Source organism: Mus caroli, unplaced genomic scaffold (assembly GCF_978045245.1).
Source record: "Mus caroli unplaced genomic scaffold, Mus_caroli_1 scaffold_6, whole genome shotgun sequence".
Lineage (NCBI taxonomy): Eukaryota > Metazoa > Chordata > Mammalia > Rodentia > Muridae > Mus > Mus caroli.
In genome coordinates this window covers 24,353,495-24,377,004 of record NW_028227261.1, presented here as the reverse complement: position 1 = coordinate 24,377,004, position 23,510 = coordinate 24,353,495, and positions in this window count along the sequence as shown.

Genomic DNA, 23,510 nt, shown 5'->3' with positions numbered 1-23,510 from the left:
GCCTCAGATGGACTCACAGTCTGAGCTGGGGACGCCAAGAGCCCCCAAGGTCGCACTGGGAGTTCAAAGCATTCCCGGAAACAAAGGGTGTGAGGTGGGAAGGAGGTAATTTTGTTGGAATTCTTGCTGTCTGTTGGTACTCTCTCTCTCTCTCCCTCTCCCTCTCTCTCTCTCTCTCTCTCTCTCTCTCTCTCTCTCTCTCTCTCATGTCTTCTCTTTTCATTGTTTCTCTGTTACTGTTCCATCCATTACTACCAGTGTACTGAACCAATTTTTTCCTTTGAGAGACCGTGTCTATAGTTGGGTGTTCTTTGCTTTAGGAGAGTGTGTCAACCCTTGGGTGTGTCTTGTTCTTTTCATTTGTCCTTGTGCTTAACATCCATCAGTGCAGGTCATGACTTGGTGACTCACACCCTTAGATCCGGCACACAAGAGGCAGAGGCAGGCCAATCTCTGAAGCCATCCAGGTCTATATAGTGAGTTCCAAGGCAGCCGGGACTACAAAATTAATCTCTGGCTCAAAAAAAGAAACAAGCCTTTCAAATAAACTACAGCCTGCTTCATAGGGGCTTATCCTGAAATTATTTTCCTTAGCAAAGCCAAGTATCTGGCCTTACTTGACTGAGGCTCTTATTAGAGAGGGGAGCTGCTCTGGCTGCCTTAGGAGGCAGCCATGTGCTGGGCTGTGAGCTGTGACATAGGCGGCTGAGGCAGAAACTGCAGCACCGTTTCTAACGTTGTCAGCTTTTACCTCCTCCAATTCTGGGAAAGAAACTGCTTCGCTGTGATTGTGCCAAGCTCTGAGGGGCCAGGCTGGACCCTGCAGGGGGATGGCCATCTTGGCTGTACTCATTCTGAAGTTTGAATTCCCGGTACTCACAGGAGAGTGCAGAGGGAACCTTTGTTAGCTAAGAACACAGCTTCCTTCTGTGGGGACTATATCCTGCCTCTCAAAGGTCCCTTTATTCTGAGGCCTTGTTGGTCTTGGCAGCCTAGCCGAGAAGTGTCAGAGGAGCTGGCCAAGCTCAGGGCTGGGAAGAGCTGGGAGGCTGGGGGCTATGAAGGTGACAGGCAGGAGGTTGAGCCCCGCCCCCATGCCTGATGGAATAGTGAGCTCTGTGAGGATGGGATGAGCCTGGGACCCAGAGATGTCCTGTCCAGCGGTGTGCTGAACAGTTGTTACTCTTCCTGGGATCCAGAAATTTCCAGGGAAATTCTGCTCATGGAGAAGAGTCATGGCTTCTTAGAGAAGAAACGCCACACAGCACAAGTGAGTAGATTCCACGGCCGGAGCCACAGGAACCACAGAAGCCAGAAGAAGCCAGAGTCCACATCGCCAGACAGGAGCGATTTCAAAGTCTAGACCTAGGGAGGATGAGACCCGCTTACTGTCACCTCAGTGGACAGGCAGGCTGCCTCTAATCCTTGGTTCCCCTCATACTATAAGGGCAGGTGCTTGTCCCTGATCCCTTCCTGAAGCAAGGCTGTTTTCTTCAAGTGAGAGGACTACCTGTCGACCTATCCAGGGTCAGATGACCAGTCAAATGTCACTACAATTGGTCCAGGGTTACTGTCTAGCCAATGAGACAGAAGCAAGAGTCTGTGGGGGGCTTCTGGGAAGAATTCTCTACCCTAATGAGAGGAAACTTTTTTGTTTGTTTATGTTTTTTAAAATTGTCTTTCTCTGGGTAGCCCTGGCTGTCCTGGAACTCGTTCTGTAGACCAGGCTGGTCTCGAACTCAGGGAGCTGGGATTAAAGGCATATGTCACCACTGCCTGGAAAAAAGAAACATTTTACCCCAGCCTTCCCTTCTGGGGAGACTGCCTGAGAACCCAGTTGAGCAGTTCTAACGGGAGGCTCCTCAGCCAGACGCTGGGTTAAAAGGTGCCTCTGTCTTTTCTGGCAGTCTTCCTCACCTGGTTCCCGTGCAGATCCAGTGGGAGAACAAAGGAGAAATGGCTGCCCAGCTCAGGCGAATGGCTCGCTCAGGGTTACTATTACCAGTTTGGTCACTTGTGGAGGTGACATTAGGAGCTTTCATGAGGATCTCCTATTATTCATGAAGGGAGGGGGAGTGAAATTAACCCTTTCCTCCTCAAGTTGCTTTTGGTCATTGTGTTTATTTCAGTAATAGAAACCCTAACTAGGGCTGGAGAGATGGCTCAGCAGTTAAGAGCACTGGCTGCTCTTCCAGAGGACCAAGGTTCAATTTCTAGCACCCACATGGCAGCTTACAACTGTCGGTAACTCCACTTTCAGTGGATCTGACACCCTCATACAGACATACATTCAGGCAAAACACCAATGCACATCCAAAAAAGAAACCCCAAGACAAATAGATTCAGCCATATTCTTTCTTATTATAAAACAGCAATAGAAATCAAATACATATGAATTAGCTAGGCCTCTCTAGGCTACGAGAGACATAATACGCAACTACAAGTTGTATAGTGAGGTAGTTGTGTAGTTCCGGGCAATGGGAACTCTTCAGTTCCATTATCAACTGTTAGGACCACCATTCAGGAGCTGGAAGCAGGAAGATCAGAAGTTTAAGTTCATCTGAAACTACGTGAAGAGTTCAAGGCCAGCCTGGATACAGGAGACGCCTCCCTCCCTTCTCTCCACCTGAACTGGAGACTCACACGCCTCATTCGGCTGATCCACACAGCCATCAATTACTCTGTGAGGGATGAAGTCTTGAGAAATTGTGTATTATTGTTTGTTTGGTTTGTTTTTCTGAGACAGCCTTGGCTGTCCTGGAACTCACTTTGTAGACCAGGCTGGCCTCAAACTCAGAAATCTGCCTGCCTCTGCCTCCCAAGTGCTGGGATTAAAGGCGTGCGCCACCACTGCCTGGCTGCAATTGTGTGTTATTAACAGGAGCAGCGCCATGTCAAGGATTCCAGGGCCTCACACTCTGCGAATGGCAAGGCTTTCCTGGGTCAGGCTCAGGGATGGAAGGCCTTCCCCTGGTCCAGGTACTGGATGTTGATAGTGTGTGCTTCAGCTCCAGGAGGACCATAGCAGAGAGAGACTGCCCCCTACTGACATTAGCTGATGCCTCCTCCTCCATGCTGCACAGGAACTGGTTGTGTCTCACCCCTTCTCCCACACTGCTTGGTGTGTCTCCATCAGAGCACATGACCCACCGGTCCTGGCTTTTCCATGTTTGCCTGTAGTTTCTTCATCCCCTGTGGCCCAAATCAGGCCATTTCCAAAGCCATACAATTGTAGCAAATTACTTTCTGGGGTCAGGGACAATCAACATCCATTCCTTTTGTATTAGCCAGGGTTCTTTAGAACAGAACTCATAGAATATTTATATGAATATGTGTGTGAAGGACTTGAACTTGCGAGGGAGAGCGAAAGCAAGCAGGCAAAGTTCCTCTCTGAACAGCTACCTCGGCAACATCCCCTGTCCTAGGTCCCGCCCACCTTACATCACCATGACTATAGCTCCACCTCTTCCCTGGCCATTGTGGATGTCAGTCATCTGGCTCAGCTGGACCAATCTGATTCTTTCTACCAGTAAACTGGAGCAGTGGTGAGGTGTGTGTTTGTGTAGTATGTATATGTGTGTGCTGGTGTATTCATGTGTGTGCGGGTGGACTTATGGGGGTGGACACTCGGACATGTGTATAGGTGTGCACGGAGAGACCAGAGAAAAACCTTACAGCAGGTGTCATTCCTCAGGAGATGTCCATCTTCTTTTTGCACAGGGTCTCTCATTGACCTGAAGCTGGCCAAGAACTGGGCTGGCTCACCAGAAAGCCCTTGGGATCCAGCTGTTCCCACCCTCCAGCAGGGGTTACAAGTGCCCACCGTTATGCCTGGCCTCCTTTCCTTCTAAACACAGTGTGGTGGTTTGAATATGCTTGGCCTAGGGAGGGGCACTCTTAGGAAGTATGGCCTTGTTGGAGGAGGTATGACCTTGTTGGAGGAAGTGTGTCTCTATGGGAGTGGACTTTAAGACCCTCCTCCTAGCTGCCTGTCTTTCTCCTATTTGCCTTCAGACCAGGATGTAGAACTCTTGGCTCCTGCAGCACCATGTCTGCCTGGATGCTGCCATGCTTCCTGCCTTGATGCTAATGGACTGACCCTCTGAACCTGTAAGCCAGCCCCAGTTAAACGTTCTTATAAGAGTTGCCTTGGTCATAGTGTCTCTTCACAGTCATGGAAACTCTAACTAGGACACACAGGTTCTGGGTATTGAACTCAGGTCCTCACGGCTTGAAGGCAAGCTCTCTACTGACTGAGATACAACTGCAGCCTGAGTCTATAGTACCATGAACCCCAGCTGTCAAGGTCCCCACCCTTCCTGAATTTTGGCTCTTCAGCTTCTTGTGACACACTCTGTCATCCCTCCTTCAGGTGGCTTGACCCCTGTCACTGGCCTCCAGATGAACTGTAGCAGGCCAGCAGAGAGAGCCCAGAACAGTTACTGAGTCAATGGCTTTGCTGAACAGCTGCCACACCTGGGTGGTAGTTGGAACTCACTGCCTGACACAAGAAGTATAAAGACTGGGGGGATAGGGGACAGGAAGAAGAGAGTCACTGGCGGTTGGCAGATTCATCCTTCTTCAGAGTCCAAGCTGGAAGCAGACATGGCTCAGAGCTCTCAGATGGTTCTAGAAGGTCTATGAGCTTCTCTCTCACTCCTAATGATTTACATAAAAGCTAGCATGGCAGCCAGGATGCAAGAAAGTTCCAGCAACCCCTTGACATGTCCTTTCCACTAAATCGCAATGGTGTGGTTGGCCAATAAGATACAGCAGGAGTGAAGGCTTGTGAGAGTCAGGGTTAAACTATGAAGGAGACTGGGGCTTCGACCTCCCCGCCTTGGGCAACTGCCAGGCATTTTGTGAGGACGCACAAGCTACAACACCTGACCATGAAGCGAGGAATTGAGGCCACCTGATCAGCACCAAGCTGCCAACCCTGGGAGTGGACTGTCCTCTGAGGAGACCCTCAAATCTTCAGGCAGCATCAGATCTGGCTCACATCTGATCACAACTCTCTGAGAGATAGATCATGAGTTGCAAGCACGCAGCTGTGGCGCTCCTGGAGTCATGCTGAGCCAGAGAAGCCATGTGCCACCGTCCTCTGTGCACCGTGTGGCACAGTGTGTGCCCTAGCTCTAGTAGCTAATACAGTCGAGACTCAGAAGGTGCTGGAATCTCTAGAAAGCAGTCACAGGTGCGGGGGGGGGGGGGGATGGAATAAGGCTGTGTGGCTCAGACTTGCCTCCCTGGGACTTCAGGAGCCAAGGAGAGCCACACCTACTCCACAGTTTCTCCTGCGTGGGGGAGGAGAGGGAGAGAAGGGATCCTAACCAATCAGAACAGCCGCTAAATCTCTTCTCCTCTGCTGTGTCCCGCTTCATCCTTAAGAAGAGCCCAAATCAATCAACGACCCTTTTTATATCTAGGTGACCAGGGTTTCTGACAGGTTCACACTGATGGTAAAGAGTCTGCTTGGCCCCCAAAGATGCCAGCCAATGTAGTCTTTCCAAGCAGAGAAAGCACAGTGGCAGAACACCTGCCTCAGTGTGAGTGAGGTCGTGGGTTCAATTCCCAGTGCTGTAAACAAAAGTAAACCACAAAGGAGCCAGGGCTCTGGCCCAGGGCTGTCCTCCTGTGGTCCATCAGGGAGGGAAGTGAGCACCTGGCTGCGCTCAGCACATGCGCACTGTAGACCAGCACCATTTCCCTCATGGAAAGGTAAGCACAGAGAATTTTAGGATTCTTTGTCTCCTGCCTACTTCCTAATCCTCCATAAGTCTTATTTTGTTTTGGTGTGTGTGCGTGCGCGCACACTTAAACAGACTCTCAATCTATAACCCGGTGTGGAACTCATTATGTAGCTCAGGTTGACCTCAAACTTACAGCAATTCTCCTACCTCAGCTACCTGAGTGCATGACCCACTCACCTGCTCTGTTCCATTGGGCCTTTCTTCCCAAGAGTTCTTAGAGACATTACCTTCCTCCCACCCAGAGCTTCCCTTCCCAAATTATTCCACTCGTTTTCCCCCTAGCCATTCTCCTTTTGGGAAATTCCTGAGGCTCGGCCACAGCACTGTGGGGACAGTCACTGGGGGTGGGACTCACCCTAACTCACTCCATCTCCATGGTGGGAAAACCCTGTCCAGTCCCCCCAGGGAACTAGTGCCTCCTTTAGGAAGATCGCACTTCACAGCTATCCTCAGACCCTGTGAGGACCCCATCACAGACCTCATCCTGTGATTGTGTGTGTGTGTGTGTTAGAGTCGCTAGGGAACACACCCAGACACTAAGTTCTCAGCACAAAGGAGATTTATTACCCCAGAGGGACAAGCAAGGGGCTTGCCGCCTCTGGATCAGACCACAGCAGTAGCAGGTGTGTCTGCAGAAATAGTTTTTAACAAGGGAAGGGGAAGTCTGTGCTAAGACCTGATTGGACAGCTTAGCTGGTGTAGGCAAAAAATGAATGTTGATAGCTGGGCCTTGGTGTTTAGTCTCAAGAATGAATAGGTGGCTAAATAAGGGAATAGACCTTGGGGGCGAGCTTTAGGAATGTAATCTCGTGGCTTAGCAAGGCAGAGAGAAGGGCCAAAGCAGGCAGCGCCGTGTTTGCCATGATTGGGCCTGTTAGAGAGCCCTTCAGTGATGGCTGCCCACTGCCCCTGTTGGTGCCCCCATCCCTGGGCTGGCTGAGGGAGGCATTTTACACCAGTACACTCTGCCTGCTAAATTGAGGTGGGTGGAGTCTGAGATGTTCCTGCAGCCTCTGGGAAGCTGGGCAGATCCTGAGCAGCTAATTTTTCATGCTGTGGAGCTCAGAGGAAGTTCAAGGACAGGACAGGGCAAGCAGATGGTGAGACACAAGGAACATTCCAGCCATCTTCTGACCTCAGACGTGATAGCTCACGCCTGCAATCCCAGCATTGGGAAAGCTAGGCAGGAGGCAATACTGCCATGTCTGTGAGTTGTGGGCCAATGTCTGGGTAGCCGAGTAAGGGCATCTCCTACAGTCAGGACAGCCTTTGAGGAAGGGGAGAGGAAGCTACTTAATACCTGTGAAGTCAGGAGGGCTTGAGGGAGGTTACAGAATTAAAGTCTGTTAGTCAACCTCCAATGAGAATTTTCCAGAAAGAGAGACCGCAAGGAGGCAGGTGGAGGTGGAGTGTGTAACACCGTGAGATGACAGAATTCAGCCACTTGCAGCAAGTGGGCACCTGCTCTCTCTAGGGAAGCGCAGGCAGGAGCCGAGGGTACAGACATTCTTTCGGAGAACTCCGAGAATGTGACATGTCCATCTGCATGTTTCTGGTACTTAAAAGAACGACTGAGTCCGTGATCAGTCAGATTCGTGGCCCTGCATCATTCTGCAGTCATGCAACCAGACTCGTGGAAGTCAGCAAGGGTCAAAAATGAGGTGGGCTCATGAGGTACCACTGCGTGAAATCCAACTGCAACAGCCGATCATCTGTCACAGCGCCACCTGCTGGCTGGTACTGACTGTGGCCAGAATTGAAAGCTTGTTGCCTGAATGAGGAAGGGGACTCCCTTCAAATGATGTGTCCCACGAAAAAATAACTAGTGCTTCAGCCAACGCAAACAACAAACGAAAGAAGGGGGTGTTGTGGTGTGTGCCTATAATCCCAACCCTTGGGAGGTAAGATCAGGAGGGATCATGATTTCTTTTTTTTTTTTTTTTTTTTTTTTTTTTTGGTTTTTCGAGACAGGGTTTCTCTGTATAGCCCTGGCTGTCCTGGAACTCACTTTGTAGACCAGGCTGGCCTCGAACTCAGAAATCCGCCTACCTCTGCCTCCCGAGTACTGGGATTAAAGGCGTGCGCCACCACCGCCCGGCGGGATCATGATTTCAAGGCCAGCCTAGGCTACATAGTGAGGCTATTCCTAAAGCAAAAATAAAATAGTCATATGCCTTGCAACAGGCAAAAAGGTCTCCCGGTGCCTGCTCTCCTGGTGAAAGGTTAGCATGGTGACCTTCAATGCTTCCATTCTCTAGAGGAGGGGGTGTGCCTTGGGTTGGCTGTCTCTGTAACTGTGTAGGGATAAAACCAACTTATGGAAAACCTATGGTGGATAGAGAGGGTGGATGGGTTAGCGGTTAAGAGCACTGGATGGTCTTGGAGAGGACCAGAAATTGTTTCCCAGCACTTACGTTGGGCAGCTCCCACTACCTGTAGCTCCACTTCCAGGGAATCTGCTGCCTGCCCCCTTCTGATCTCCACTGGCACTTCATACATTCCTACACACACACACACACACACACACACACACACATACACACACCACACACACACCCCTCTTATTTTTTTTTTTTAAATCGTAATGTGCCAGGAGATGGTTGCACACACCTTTAATCTCAGCACTTGGGAGGCAGAGGCAGACAGATCTCTGAGTTCGAAGCCAGCCTGGGTCTACAGAGTGAGTTCTAGGACAGATAGGACTACATGGAGAAACCTTGTTTTCATGGATGGATAGATAGATAACAATTCAAATGACTCCTTTTTAGGAGAAATAACATTTATTGGAAAGGTCAAGTTCACATTTAAAATTATCATATTGTCTTTCTGGCTCCTTGTTAACGAGCAAGTTCACAAAAGTCTTTGGCATGAGCTCACTGTTTTATTTGTATAAGGGTTTTGAGTTAACCTTATTGAAAATTGTGTTTGTTTTAATACAGGTGTCGTGACACACACCTGTAATCTTAGGATTTGGAGGTAAAAGCAGAAGGATTGGGATTTCAAGGTCATCCTCAGCTATGAAGGGAATTTGAGGCTAGCCTGGGATACATAATAAGATTCTGTCTCACAAAATTGAAAAGAAAGTCGGGTGGTGGTGGCGCACACCTTTAATCCTAGCACTTGGGAGGCAGAGGCAGGTGGATTTCTGAGTTGAGGCCAGCCTGGTCTACAGAGTGAGTTCCAGGACAGCCAGGGCTACACAGAGAAACCCTGTCTCAGAAAAAAAAAAAAAAAAAAAGAAAGAAAAAAGGAAAAAAAATAAAAGAAAGAAAGGGTCATGGAGAGATGGCTAGGAAGTTAAGAGCACTGGCTGCTCCTAAGTTGTTTTGTTTTGTTGAAAAAAGATCTTCATATGCAGCTGAAGCTGACCTCCATTTGAGATCCTCCTGCCTCAGACACACATATAAAAGGCCACAGAAAGAAGTCTCGTTTAACTTTGGCACACTTTCCATTCCTCTGGAAGGAATGGGGTCTGCTCAGAAGGAAATGATCCCAACACTGGAGGACTGAGGACAAAGTCAGGTGACCGGATGCTTGAACATAGACAAGAAAACCCACCAGATAAATTGAGAGGGGGAGAGAGGATGGAGTGACTGGACTAGCAGGAGCTGGCTACCTACTTGTTTGGTCTCTACTTTTGAACTAAAAACTTCTTCCAAGAATGACGTTTGGAATCCCTCACCAACCGGGATCTTGGCGCCACCCTGTGGCTATTTCTGGAACTGCGCATCTATATTGATCCAGCTCAAGCCAAGGGCAAACTGCACCTTTCTCGTGCACATCGTCTCTTTTCTCGTTCCCTGTTCTCCTTTTCTTTTTTCTTACGGCACTGGGTACGAATCCTGGGTCTCTTCACTTGCCAGACAAGTGCTCTGCCACAGAGCTACACTGTCACTCAGTCTTCTTTTTCTATATATTGAGCACTGACTGTATGCTAGGTTCTATGCTAGTGGTTCCTTCAGTATAGCCTTTATAGTCCAGCAATGCTCTCTTTATAGACGTGGAAGATGAGTCACAAAAAGACCCGGTTTCCCAAGTGAGCACAAAAAGCATTGTCTGTACAAGAGAGGGGCGGTGTGCCTGCATGTCTGAGCTTGGGACAGTTCAGCCCAAAGCTGTGTTTGGGGTAATATATAAGACCCTGAGCTGAGTTAAGCATTGAAGCACACATCTTTAATCCCAATGCTCAGGAGACAGAGGCAGGAGGATGTCTGTGAGTTTGAGGCCAGGCTGGTCTACAGAGTGAGTTCCAGGACAGACAAAGACACATGGAGAAACCCTGTGTCGAGAAACAAAAAGTAAAAACAACAAAACAAACCAACAAAAACCAAGTAAGACAAATGACAACAGGATGAAGAAGAGATGGGTCCTCTCCCAAGAACCCTGAGTGCTTTGCAATAGGGAGGCACAGAAGTTTAGGGAGCCCAGAGGAGGCAATATGGGGTGCAGGACCTTGGGGGCAGGCTTGCCGGAGGATGCAGAGTAAAGCAGAGGGAACGCAGGAGGCTGGGGAGGTGGCTCAGGTTGTAATGAGGTTGTAATGTGCTTGCCACACAAGCATGAAGATCTAAGTCGAGGTTCCCAACACTCATGAAAACAAACAAATGAACAAACTAACCAAGGGCGACTATGTGCACGCACCTCTAACCCAGTGCTGTGCTGGGGAGGCAGAGAGATGAGCCAATCAAAGCTAAAGGTTCAATAAGAGACCCTGCCTTAAAAATAAGGGGGAGCACATTTGAGAAAGGCACCCCCATCACCCTCCGGCCTCGGTGCGCGTACGTACACTTACACACTGTATTGGTTACCTTTCTTTTCTTTTCTTTTTTGATTTTCGAGACAGGGTTTCTCTGTGTCGCTTTGGCTGTCCTGGAACTCACTTTGTAGACCAGACTGGCCTCAAACTCAGAAATCCGCCTGTTTCTGCCTCCCAAGTGCTAGGATTAAAGGCATGCACCAGCACTTCCTGGCTTGGTTACTTTTCTATTGCTGTGATAAAAGCCGAGGCACCTATAGAAGGAACAGTTTATTTAGGGTTAGAGACTCCAGAGGGAGGACAGTCCATTGTGGCGAGGACTGTGGCAGCAGGAGCCAGACACGGAGGCAAGAACAGGAAAGCTCACAATTGAACTGTAAGCAGGAAACAGACAGAGCAAACTGGGAATGACAAGAGTCACTTCCTCCAAGGCCAGCATGCCCCCTAGGCCTCCCCCAAACAGTGCCACCAACTGGGAACCAAGTATTCACAAGCCTGAGACTATAGGGGACATCTCATTAAAACCACCACATAGGCACACAGGCACACAGGCACACAGGCACACACACACACGAGGACACTCACGAGCACACACGCTCTAAGAAAGACAGAGGAGAAGATGAAACAGTCCAGCTGGTAAAAACACTTGCAACCCAAACCCATTGGCACGAGCTAGGTCCCCAGAACTCACGTAAAATTCATTGGCACACATCCACAACCATAGCATGCCTGTGGCAAGACGGGAGGCAGAGAGAGGCAAATCAGCTAGCAGCTCCAGGGCCAGCCAGCCTGCAGCCCACAGCTTGGCTGAAAACGCTGCCAGAGGCCCTGCCTCAAAAACAAGGTGGATGGTGGGAAACTGTCCTCTGACTCCACACCTGCACTTATGCATACATACACCAAATACTATCATTTTTCTTAAAGGCTTTTTTTTTTCTTTTTTTTTTTTTTTTTTTTTTTTTTTTTTTTTTTGGTTTTTCGAGACAGGGTTTCTCTGTGTAGCCCTGGCTGTCCTGGCACTCACTTTGTAGACCAGGCTGGCCTCGAACTCAGAAATCCGCCTGCCTCTGCCTCCCGAGTGCTGGGATTAAAGGCGTGCGCCACCACGCCCGGCTGGCTTTTTTTTTTTCAAGACAAGGTTTCTCTGGGTAGCCCTGACTGTCTTGGAACTCTCTCTGTAGACCATTCTGGCTTCAAACAGAGTTCTGCCTGCCTCTGCCTAAGGCACATATCACTATGGCTGGCTAAAGTCTTATTTTCTTTAGATCTAAACTAAAATAAATAAATAAATAAATAAATAAATAAATAAATAAAAATAAAAAACAAAAAACAAAAAAAAAAGCTTTTATATTCTATATAGGACTTTTTCCTGCATGGATGCCTGAGTACCATGTGAATGCCTGGTGCCCGCGGAGGCCAGAATCAGACATCAGATCCCCTGGACCTGGGGTTAGAGATGGTTATGAACCACTGTGTGTGTGAGCTCTAGGAATCAAACCTGAGACCTTTACCATAGCAGTCAGTGCTCTTAACTGCCGAGCCATCTGTCCAGCCAAATTCATTTTATTTTTAATTACATGTCTCTCTGTGGATATATGCGGGTATCTGCAGAGGCCAGAAGAGGATGTCAGGAGGCAGCCAATAGGGGGCTGGGAACTCTGACCTCAGGGCCTCTGCAAGAGCAGCGAGCACGCTTGGCTTGGCTTCTTGGTGTTTTGGTTGGTGTTTGGTTGGTTGGCTGATTGGATGCTTTTTTGAATCAGGGTTTCTCTGTGTAGCCCTGGCTATCCTGGAGCTTGCTCTGTAGACCAGGCTGGCCTCGAACTCAGAGATCTGCCTGCTTAAAGGTGTGCACCACCACACCTGACTTTACAGTACACAGTGTTAACTGCTGAGCCACTTCTCAACCCCCTACCCCCTGAGACATCTCTCCAGCCCCCGACACATTCTTTTTCTTTTTTCTCTGATGTTTTTTTTCTTTTTAATTACATTTTATTTACTTATTTTCTGCATGCAGAGGAGAGGGGCACCTGTGCCACCAAGCTGCTGCGGAGGTCACAGGACAACGTTTCAGAGTTGGTTTTCTCCTTCTGCTACGTGAGACATGGGACCTGAACTCAGGTTGTCAGGCTTGGAGGCCAGCACCTTTCTCCAGCGTCTGTTTCTATTTCTAACAATTTCTTAAAGATGGAGGGTAGGAGGGTCGGAGCTAGACATGCAAATGTAAGAAGCAGGAAATTGTGAGCTTGAGGCCTGGTCTTAACACAGAGAGCTTGGGGGAGGGGAGAGAGGGGAGCACAGTAAAACTATCAAGGAGGAGAAGGAGGAGGAAGAGGAGGAGGAGGAGGAGGAGGAGAAGAAGAAGAAGAAGAGTAGTGGAGGAGGAGGAGGTGGAAGAAGAGGAAGAAGAGGAAGAGGAGAAAGAGGAAGAGGAAGAAGAGAAAGAGGAGGAAGAAGAGGATGAGAAGGAAGAAGAGGAGGAGGAGGAAGAAGAAGAGGAGGAAGAGGAAGGAGAAGAAGAAGAGGAGGAGGAAGAGGAAGAAGGAGGAGGAGGAAAGGGAAGGGAAAGGAAAGGGAAGGGAGGGAAAGGGAGAAGGGAAGGGAAGGGAGGAGGGAAGGGAAGGGAGGAGGGAAGGGAAGGGAGGAGGGAAGGGGAGGGAAGGGGAGGGAAAGGAAGGGAAGGGAGGAGGGAAGGGAAGGGAGGAGGGAAGGGAAGGGAGGAGGGAAGGGGAGGGAAGGGGAGGGAAAGGAAGGGAAGGGAGGAGGGAAGGGAAGGGAGGAGGGAAGGGAAGGGAGGAGGGAAGGGAAGGGAGGAGGGAAGGGAAGGGAGGAGGGAAGGGGAGGGAAGGGGAGGGAAAGGAAGGGAAGGGAGGAGGGAAGGGAAGGGAGGAGGGAAGGGAATATGGTTTACAGTTTCAAATACGGTAGTACGAAAAACTTATTTCAAAGAGATCTTTGTCCATGTGTGTGATGTATGCCTTTAACCCCAGCATCTGGGAGGCAGAGGTAGGCAGGTCTGAGTTTTATGCCAGCCTGGTCTATGTAACAAATTCCAGGATAGCCTGGTCTACAAAGTGGGACTCTGTCTCAAAAAGAGAAAGAGAGAGAGAGTGCACCTTTGAATAGAAATGTAGGGTATGGTGGGCTGGGCCATGAGGCTCTGAGGGAGGGATGTCTCAAGTACCCAGGGCAGTAAGTGCAAAGGCCCTGGGGTAGCATGGGAATGCAGGCAGCTAGGTTTCTGAGTGGGTGGAAATGGGTCAATGGGGCTCAGAGGAAGCTGTGGCCTCTGTAACAGAGACACACACGGAGAGAGGAGGCACAGACTGCCTGTCTCCAGCTTTGAGTTTGTGTCCCATTACCCAACCACACCTCCTGCAGTGCAGAGGAATTAATATTTTCTATAAATCCTGTAATTATCCTGTGAATAGCACAATTATGCTGTGTTACATTTTGTGCCTGTTCTAAGCTTTCATTTGCTAGATGTAAACATTTAAAATGTGCCGTGCTCTCTGCAAGCTCTCACTTATTTATTTATTTTTTTAATACAATGGAGACCTAAAATGAGAAGTGACAGGGGCTCCTCTTGACCTCCAAGGGGCTCTGGGAAGAAGGCTGGCGCTCACACCCACACACAAGCACACAGCTTCCCACCCTCATACTAACCCTCAGCCACCCACAGAGCCCAGTCAGGGCTGAGCGGCTGAGACCTAGTCCCCTACCAGCTCAAGGTGACCTTGGGCAAGTCACCACAGCATTTTTCCTCTCTCTCTCTCTCTCTCTCTCTCTCTCTCTCTCTCTCTCTCTCTCTCTCTCCTGGCCCCTGACACTTTAATAACATAACTCATTTTAGCATTCATGATCCATTTTAGCAAAATGAGCAGAGGTTAGTATGCCCATCACAAACAGGTAAACTGAGGCTCTGAGAGGTTTGGCTGCTGTGCAGTAAGTCTGAGGGAGACAGAGAGAGGAGGTTGAAAGTGTGGCTCAGTGGTGCGAGGCTTGCTTCCCTAGTCTGTAGGAGGTTCAGGGGTCCATCCTCAACAGAGTAAGAAGAAGAGAGAAGGGCAGAAGAGAGGTGCACCGGATCTCAAGCCAGCCTGGATTTTAGTCCCCAACCCACATTTATTTATGTTGGTCCAATGATAAAATCTCCTGGAGCTTTATCGGCACGGTGTTCACAGTGAGGGCAATCCTAGCTCCTGCCTTGTGATTATTATTATTGTCATTGCTCAGTCTTACCAAGTCTCGTGATCCTGGAGGGGGACAGGCAGGATGGGAGGAGGGCCCTCAGGTCCGACCCAGCCTGGCCACACCCGGCTGTGGGGACTGTGGTTATTTTTGTAGTCTCTGTTTGTCTATTTGCTTTGGTTCTTTGTCGTTTTGAGCCAGGGTCTCAGGCTAGCTCCGAACTTTGAACTTGAGTTCTGGTCCTGTTGCTCCACCTCCCAGGTGCTGGGATGCAGCCGCTCAATGCTTGGTTTAGGATGCGTTGAGCTCTATGTGCACTGGCAAGCGCGATACCTGCTGAGCCACGGCTGCAGCTGCTGTAGTCTGCACTGTTGCCGGGTTTAGGCTCGCTCATCCTCCACCCATTCCCCAGCGCCTCCTGAGTGAACGGGGCCTGCGTTCCGACGCTCTCCAACAGGGGCCTGGATAGGTACACACAACAGATAGAAAATAGACGAAGGGCCAGTGGAGAAAACCAGCGGTGATCCCAGAGAGAGACTCTGAAAGGGTCTCCGTTTAATCTCAGCTAACCTGTCCAGAACCCTCACCTTGTTGCAGCTTAGGGGGACCCCAAATCTCACACCCGGCAGGCCCCTGCCTGATAAGGTGAGATGGAGGGACTGGGATGCAACCAATCAGATAACTCCTGAGCCTAAGCTGGCTATCAGAGAGCCCACCAGCTGCCTGCCCCGTCCCCAACTCCCCGCCCCCACCCCCGGAAAGTCTGCAGACCCTTGGGGGAAGGGAGTGAATCTGCTTGGAGATCTGTGTCCCTCTCCATCCTGCCTTTGTGGCTCCTGGTGGGGTTGAGGTGAGGGGCTGAGGGGGTTCTGCACCCTCTCATGGGCACCAACCTGGGCACCCCTTCCTACCTTTGCCCTTTGCCCACCGCTGCTCTGAGTTTAGGCTCCCTGTGGGATCCAGACTGTACAGATGCTGGTGACACACGCCTCCCTGTAGGCCAGAGCTCAAGCGCGCCTGGACACAGGAGGAACTCCCTAAACGTGACTGAGAAAGCAAATGAAGTTGCTGGGGTGACAGCATGCTGTGGAGGTTAGAACGGGGAGCCTGGGGGTGGGGGAGAGGGGGCAGGACAGGGAGCCTAGGGGTGGGGGGAGCAGGGGAAGGACAGGGAGCCCCAGGGGTTGGGGAGAGGGGGCGGGACAGGGAGCCCGGGGGTGTGGGGAACGGGGCGGGGGCAGGATGAGGAGCCTGGGGGGTGGGGGGAGAGGGGGCAGGACAGGGAATGGGGGCAGGCAGCAGGCCTCCATTATTGACTGGGTGCTGACGTTGTACATGGCTGCTCTGAGGGGCTACGCAGCCCTCCAGGGTTGGCCCAAACAGAGGCACCTAGCCTTGCAGGAGAGAGGACATTGGGGGACTGAGGGCTAGGGGGTAACAGTGACAGAGGTGACAGAAACCAGCTAAGAAGGGCCAGGAGACAGGAGTTAGGAATCCAGTTTATCTCCAATGTGAAGCCGAGGGGCGGGGGGGGGGGTAAACTCCTTTGGGAGGGGCCATGAGCTTGGCATCCCCAGGAAAGGAGAGAAGCAGAGAGGGCCAAGGGATAAAGCACCTACTGTGTCAGCCTGAGGCCTGTAGTTCAGGTCCCCAGAATCAGCTGTGATGCACATCTGTGGTCTCAGATGGGAGACAGAACTGGAAGCTCAAGGTCCAGCTAGTCTGCTCGGAGCAATGCTGAACCAGAGACGCTGTCTCAAATAAGTCAGGGACTTCACCCACGCACCATGACATGCATGTCTCAAGTATGAACAGTCACGGATGTGTGTGCATGCACGTTACACACATGTTTATCCAATTTTATGTTGAACGGGGCCCCATTGTATAGTCCTGGTCAGCCTGGAACTCACTATGTAGCCGAGGCTGGCCTTGAACTCACAGAGAACCGCCTGCCTCTATCTTCCATGTGCCGGGATTAAAGACATGCATCTCCACTCGGGACCTATACACACACATTTTTATTTTAAAGCTGGAGAAGAGCTGGGCCAAGGTGAGGGGGAGAGTGCCGGGAAGGAAGCCTGGGAGGTGCGAGGTGCGATGAAGGGTGGGGCCTCAGGTGCTGGCTGAGGAAATGAAGGGGGAGAAGCAGGAAGCAGAAACAGGAAGCTGGGGCCTTGACGACTCTTCCCCTGGTGCCAAACCAGAGTGTCCACAGCCTGCAAGGCAGTGCCAGACCCACAGGGGGCCAGAGGGTGCTACAGAGCCTGCACCAACACCCAGGGATCCCAGTGGGGAGGCTGAAGATGAAGAAGTTACCCAAGGCCTCAGCCACCCCAGCAGGAGCTGTGAGGCTTGAGTGGCCCTCAGTAGTGACCCCAATGATGGTGAGGAGGCCAGGCCTGCCAACCTTAAGAAAGACTACCAGGGGTGTCCAAATATGACAAGCTATTGCCATCCACAGATGTGTTAGGACGTGTTCATAACCATCCTGGGACACGTGTGACCCCAGGGCCACACTGGACACACCCTGTAGACTTATCGCAAAGTTTTCTCGGCAGCTGCCTTTGTGGAATGTTCATGGAAGCCATGTGCATCCGGGAACTGCCCTGGTCAGCCTTAAGTCTGCATGCTACTCAGCCTGGGTCACAGTGAGCACTCACTAAATGTCAGAAGCCAGGGACAGAGGGTAGATGACAAAGGACCAGTCTCGGGAGACTCTTCCGGTCCTTTGTGGTCTGGGCCCCACCCGGGGCTAAGATGGAGACCAAGTTAGAGAAAGGAGATGAAGTAGCTTGGTATGCCCGGGACTGTGGGTCTAGAGCCAGCTCCCAAAGAGTCTCCAGGAACAGACCAGAGATGCAAAAGAGCACAGAGAGGGAGGAGTTAGAGAGGAGGCTTCAGGGGGTCTGCCTGTGAGGACAAAGGGGACACAGAGAGAGCAGCAGTCCACTGCTGCCTGGGTGGGGCTTTGCCGAAGAGAGAGGAAGTTCCATGAGGCTTGAGGCTGGGTCATGATGGAGGGGTGAGAATCAAGGTCCTCTGGACCAGACAATCATGTGGCAGTCCCCAGTCCCCAGGCCTTGTGCCAATGTCTGGGACCCCTCTCTACTCTTTGAGTACCCAGGTTCACCCCTACAAGTCCTGACACCCCACAACCTGGCCTCCTGAGGACCCTTTTATAAGTCTTCTCCCTCAAGAGCTTCCTCCCTGGAAACTGCCACTTCAGCCCACATTCAAATCAGACAACAGGAAGAACTTCCTGACTGGGAGGGATGGGAGGCCTGGACAAGGAGCTGTTCTAAGAAAAGGAACTGAATGAAGGACTTCTCTCTATACAGATGCTGAGTGGGAAGAGCCAAGCTCTACCCGCACAGGACAGGAAGGCCAGTGACAAGCCTGAGAAGGGATAAGTATCTGCTGTAAACATTAAGAGACAGAGTCTGGAACTAGAGTTCCTGAGTTCGAATCCCAGTTATAGCATTAGGCAGCTGTGTGACCTTGGCTAAGACACTTAACCTCTCTGTGCTTCTTCTCTTCATCTATTATATATAATGTTACATTGTTTGTTTCTATGGGTTCTCAAGTAACCAACTCTGAGGTAACTCAGAGCTCACCTTGAACTCTCTACATCACCAAGGCTAAGCCTGAATTTCTGATCCTCCTGTATCTAGCTCTAGAGTGCCGGGACTTCCACCCCTAGCTTTCTATAAACCATAAACAGAAGACAATGTCAATACTGTCTCAAGATGGGGCTGGAGAGATGGCTCAGCTGTTAAGAGCACTGACTGCTCTTCCGAAGGTCCTGAGTTCAAATCCCAGCAACCACATGGTGGCTCACAACCATCTGTAATGGGATCTGATGCCCTCTTCTGGAGTGTCTGAAGACAGCGACAGTGTACTTACATATAATAAATAAATAAATCTTTTTTTTTAAAGTACTGTCTTAGGGGCCCTTCCTTATGCAGTTTAAACACCCGAGCTGAATATGCAAAGTGCTCAGAATAGTGGCTGGCACACCATGAATGCCATTTAAATATTTGACACAAAGGGGCTGGCAAGATGGTTCTGTGGGTAAGGCCATTTGCCGTGGAAGTCTGGCCAAATGAGTTCAATTCCTGGAACCCACAGAAAGATGGAAGGTGAGAACTGACTTCAGAGCTGACCTCTGACCTCTACGTGTGTCCTATGACCTCTCTCTCTCTCTCTCTCTCTCTCTCTCTCTCTCTCTCTCACGCACACACACACACACACACACACACACACACACACACACAGTAATGATTTAAAGCCGGGCAGTGATGATTCTGACATTTAACCCCAGCACTCAGGAGGCAGACGTAGGCAGATCTCTGAGTTTGAGGCCAGCCTGGTCTACAGAGAGAGTTCCAGGACAGCCAGGGCTACAAGCCCAAATAAATAAATATAAATACATTTAGTCTGCACGGCGGCATGATCCCTTAGACCCAGCACGAGAGGCAGAGGCAGGTGGAGTTCTGTGAGTTCGAGGCCAGGCAGGGCTACACAGAGAAACCCTGTTTTGAAAAATCAGAATAAATAAGTAAATCCTCCCAAAATCTAAATTTCTGACAAAAGAAAGAAAAATTACAGGAGCAGATTCTACCGGAGGGCTTTGTGGTGACAGACATGGCCAGGTCATTCACTTATATCCCAAGGGCATTATTATTATACTACCCTGGATGACAGTTGAGTCTCTGTCTTACAATTGATCGAACCAAGCCTGGGTTTCTGGTTCCAAGGTGCAGTCACTTGCTGGTCTAGAACAATGAATGCTCTTTATTTATGGTTTTGGCCTTTGAGACATGTCTTACACTGTAGGCCAAGCTAGCCTGGAACTCACAGTAATCCTCCTGTCTCAGCCTTACAAGTGATCTGATTGCAGACATGAGTCGCCAGCTCTGACCTCTGCAGCACTCTTAACTGTCCCAGGATGTTGCTTTCCTCTACTCCAAAAACAGAGTGTGAGGCAGGAGAATGGATAGAATGACCTCCAGGGGGTTCTTAGGATCCTTTAAGTCATAGTCCCAGCCACTGAGCCCAGAGCCTGTGAAGATTCCCACAGAGAGAAGGTAAGTAGCTTGCTGGGGACATCACTATCTCATCTCATTAAGCAATTACCCTGTGAGTGCCACGGCCAGGAAGTGACCTTGCTGCCAGCTGGATACCACCACTGCTGTCAAGCGACATAATGAGGGTAATCATGGCCACAGCAGCAATAGTGACATCATCAACGGTGAAGGGGGGAGGGGGGCAGTGGTGGAAAAGGTGACAGCTGTTAGATCTATGGTGTCAGGAAGAGAAGGGACAACGCTGGTAATGACTAGGTGCCATTTCTGTCCATGGTAAATGGTGGTGGCACATTGTAGCCTTGATGGACAGGTGACATGGGGCAGGCACCGCAGCTCAGTGTTTAACACTCCTATGATACCCTCCTGGCTGGACAGTTGGACAACAGACAACCCCATTTCCTCCCTTGCAGTGACTCAATCCAAGCAAGAGGCAGAGGGCAGAAGTGGCCACCAGCCTTCCAGCACTTTTGAGAAGGCTAGGCTTGTTAGTATTTTGTCTAAGCTCCACCCCACAGTTACCTGGCAACAGCCAGGTATGCCTGACTCACTATAAAAGGGGCTGCTCGCCCGCTTCACTCTCTCTTGCTCCTGCCTTCTTCCCCACCCCTCTGCTCTTGCCTTCTTGCTCCCCACTCTGTCCTCTCCCCACTTACCCCCTCCATTCCCCTCCCCCCTCCATGTGCTCATGGTTGGCCTCTACTCCTTCTCTCTCTGCCTTTCTCTGTCTCTACTACCCTCTCAACTCCCCTCCCCATGCCCTAAATAAACTCTATTCTATACTATACCATCGTGTGGCTGCTCCCTCATGGGGAAGGGATGCCTCAGCATGGGCCTGCAGAGGCACCCTCTTCCCCCACACCTTACCATGCCTCCACAAAACATATTCCTTTTCTCCCTTTACCTTTTGATAAACACAACAAGGCTGATTCTGTGACAGGCTTCAAATTGGCTGTTAAGGAGACTAGGCCTAAATCTCTGTTTCCAAGAATTGGGCAATTCCAGGCAAGTCCAGGCCTCAGAAGCTGCCCTGTCACCTGGTCTGAGGCAAGGACAATGGGACAATGGGCAGCAGTTTCCAGACTTCCTTAGCTACTTCCTCAGCAACAGTTTCCAGACCTCCCCAGCAAGTTTCCAGCCCCCACACTCCAGCAATGGAATGTTCCTAGAGATGGACCCAACATAGAGGCCATCTACCCCAGAATCCCCTAGTGTGCTTTCAATCAGGCCTGCAAGTTTGCTTGGGTGTCTCTCTCTTCTCATCATGGGAGACCCCAGCATGCTGGACTTCTGCAGAATAAAACACTCTTTGAGTTTGGGGTAGCATTTTTCAGCAGATCACGGACCCTTACACTATCTTTGTTGTAAAATAAGGACAGTTGGGTAGGGAGTCTAAAGGCTTACCTGGGCATGCGTGAAGCCTTGGGTTCTCCCCCCCCCAACCCCCAGCACAACAGAAACCATGTGTGACAATCCTGCCACTCAAGAGGCAGAGGCAGAAGGACCAGGAGTTCAAGATCATCTACAAATACATAGAGTGTTTGAGACCAGCCTCAAAAATAAATGGGTAGAAGGAAGATGGCCACCAAACTCCACCCTTGGTTGCCATAGGGAGTTTATCTTCTGTCATGTCCTGCCTCCCTCTCGCTGGTTTACCAGCCAGTAAGTGCAGTAACACGCTTTTCTGCAGAGCCACCTAGCAGCTATGAGTGACATCAGTGGATATTTAGGGGTGCAGCTTCCTGCCTGCCCAGCTCCAGGCCAGTGGGCAAAGCAGGTGGGTGTTTTGGAGACCCAGTTTTCAGGGCCTTGGGGTGGCATGTCTGGGGTTCTCATCAGCTTGTAGCTCTGGTACTGCTTGTAGCTCTCTTGGTGGGTCGGCACCGTGTGCTTCAGAGTTCACTGCCCGAGGTTGGGTCCTTCAGCCTCCTTAGCTAATGTGTGAGTTCCTACTTCTCTGGATTAAATATGAGTCTACTAGCTAGGCCGGGAATCACAGCTGTTCAGAAAACTGAGGCAGGAGACTCAGAAGCCTGAGCTACAGAGGGAGATCTTGTCTCCAAAACAGCAATAAAGAAACCAGGAAGCAGACAGAGTGACTAGGGGCAGGAAATGATGGTGAGCCAGCAGTAATGGGGCGGGAGCCCCCTGAAAGCCCTGGAGAGGGCAGGGTTGGAAAAGCCTTTTGGAGCTAAGGTTGAAAGAATGGGGAACTGGGCAGGTGTGTCTCAAAGTCTCCAAAGCAGGAGCAAGCTTGCTGTGTCTGCAGAACAGAGGCAGAGCGGCAGACTCCAGAGCATAAGGGGCCATGAGTGGGAGGAGAGGAAACTGAAGACAGCCAGAGAAAGACCTAGCATTCTATTCTTGTCCCCTGGAAGCCACTCAGGGTGTCCTTTGATAAAAGGAAGGACATGTCCTCATGGTTACCCAGGTTTAACTGGGCAAGGACAAAATAGAAATGGGAAACAGGGATTCAAGAGGAGTGGCGAGAGGTGGGCTCCTACCACACGGGTGGCTCCTGTCTCCTCAGTGAGGAGTGCAGTCAGGGAGTCACTGCACAGAGCAGAAGGGGAGAAAGGTTATGTCACTAGGTCATATCAGGCCAAGTGTCTTAGCTAGAGACACAATATGTCCAAAGTGACTTGGCTCCTGTCTTAGGGTTTTACCGCTGTGAACAGACACCATGACCAAAGCAACTCTTATAAAGGACAACGTATAATTAGGGCTGGCTTACAGGTCAGAAGTTCAGTCGGTTATCATCAAGGTGGGAACATGGCAGCATCCAGGCAGGCATGGTACAGGAGAAGAGAGTTCTACATCTTCATCTGAAGGCTGCTAACAGAATACTGATTTCCAGGCAGCTAGGATGAGGGTCTTATAGCCCACACCCACAGTGACACACCTACTCCAACCTTCTAATAGTGCCACTCCCTGGGTCAAACATATGCAAACTACCACAGCTCCCAAGTGGCCTTTATGCTCTCGGACATTGTCAGTTGAGTGACAGAGACACTCCCTGTCGCTGGGACCAGTAAGGAGAGCCCTAAGAATGAAAACCACCATACCAACTAAAGCCCTAGTAAAGTGGTTCTGACCACCCTTTCACCGACAATCACTATGTGACAGCATCCTGGTCAGGCAGCTCACCAGGAGTCCAGCCCCTTCCAGAGCTGTCCTGGGACATAACAGAGGACAGCCTGGGAGTGTGATGACAGAAATGAGCTATGGTAGGGACTTTCAGGTTTTTCCAGGTTACAAACCTCTGTCTGAGCAGAGTCCTGCAGATCAGGGCAGAGCCTACCCACACTCATCCACCTGCCCTAGGCAGAGCCAGACACCAGAGCTGTTCCTGGTGCCTCCGGCCTCTGTAAGTAGCAGAACCTTGAATGGAAAAAGCAAAGATGGCATCCACACACCTGAGTCCTGGCAGATGTGCTTTGGGGTGGGGGAGGTTCCTAACCCTTACCTGATGCTGAGCTGCCCCACCCCCCCCCCAAACTGCCCTCCAGCCCATTCACCAAGAGCTTCCACGCCAGCCCAGGTGCTTAAGGCTATGGGCTCCAAGCCACTTCCTGACTCAGTCTTTTGGAGCAGGAATCCTGGGTTGGATCTGGGCTGGGAAGGACCAAGCAAGGTTGAGTCTCCCTGTCCCATAGCCTAGGATGAGCCCTGACCCTGATCTCTTAACCAAGCCTGAACACGTTGACAGGGGTCATGTGAGGCCCA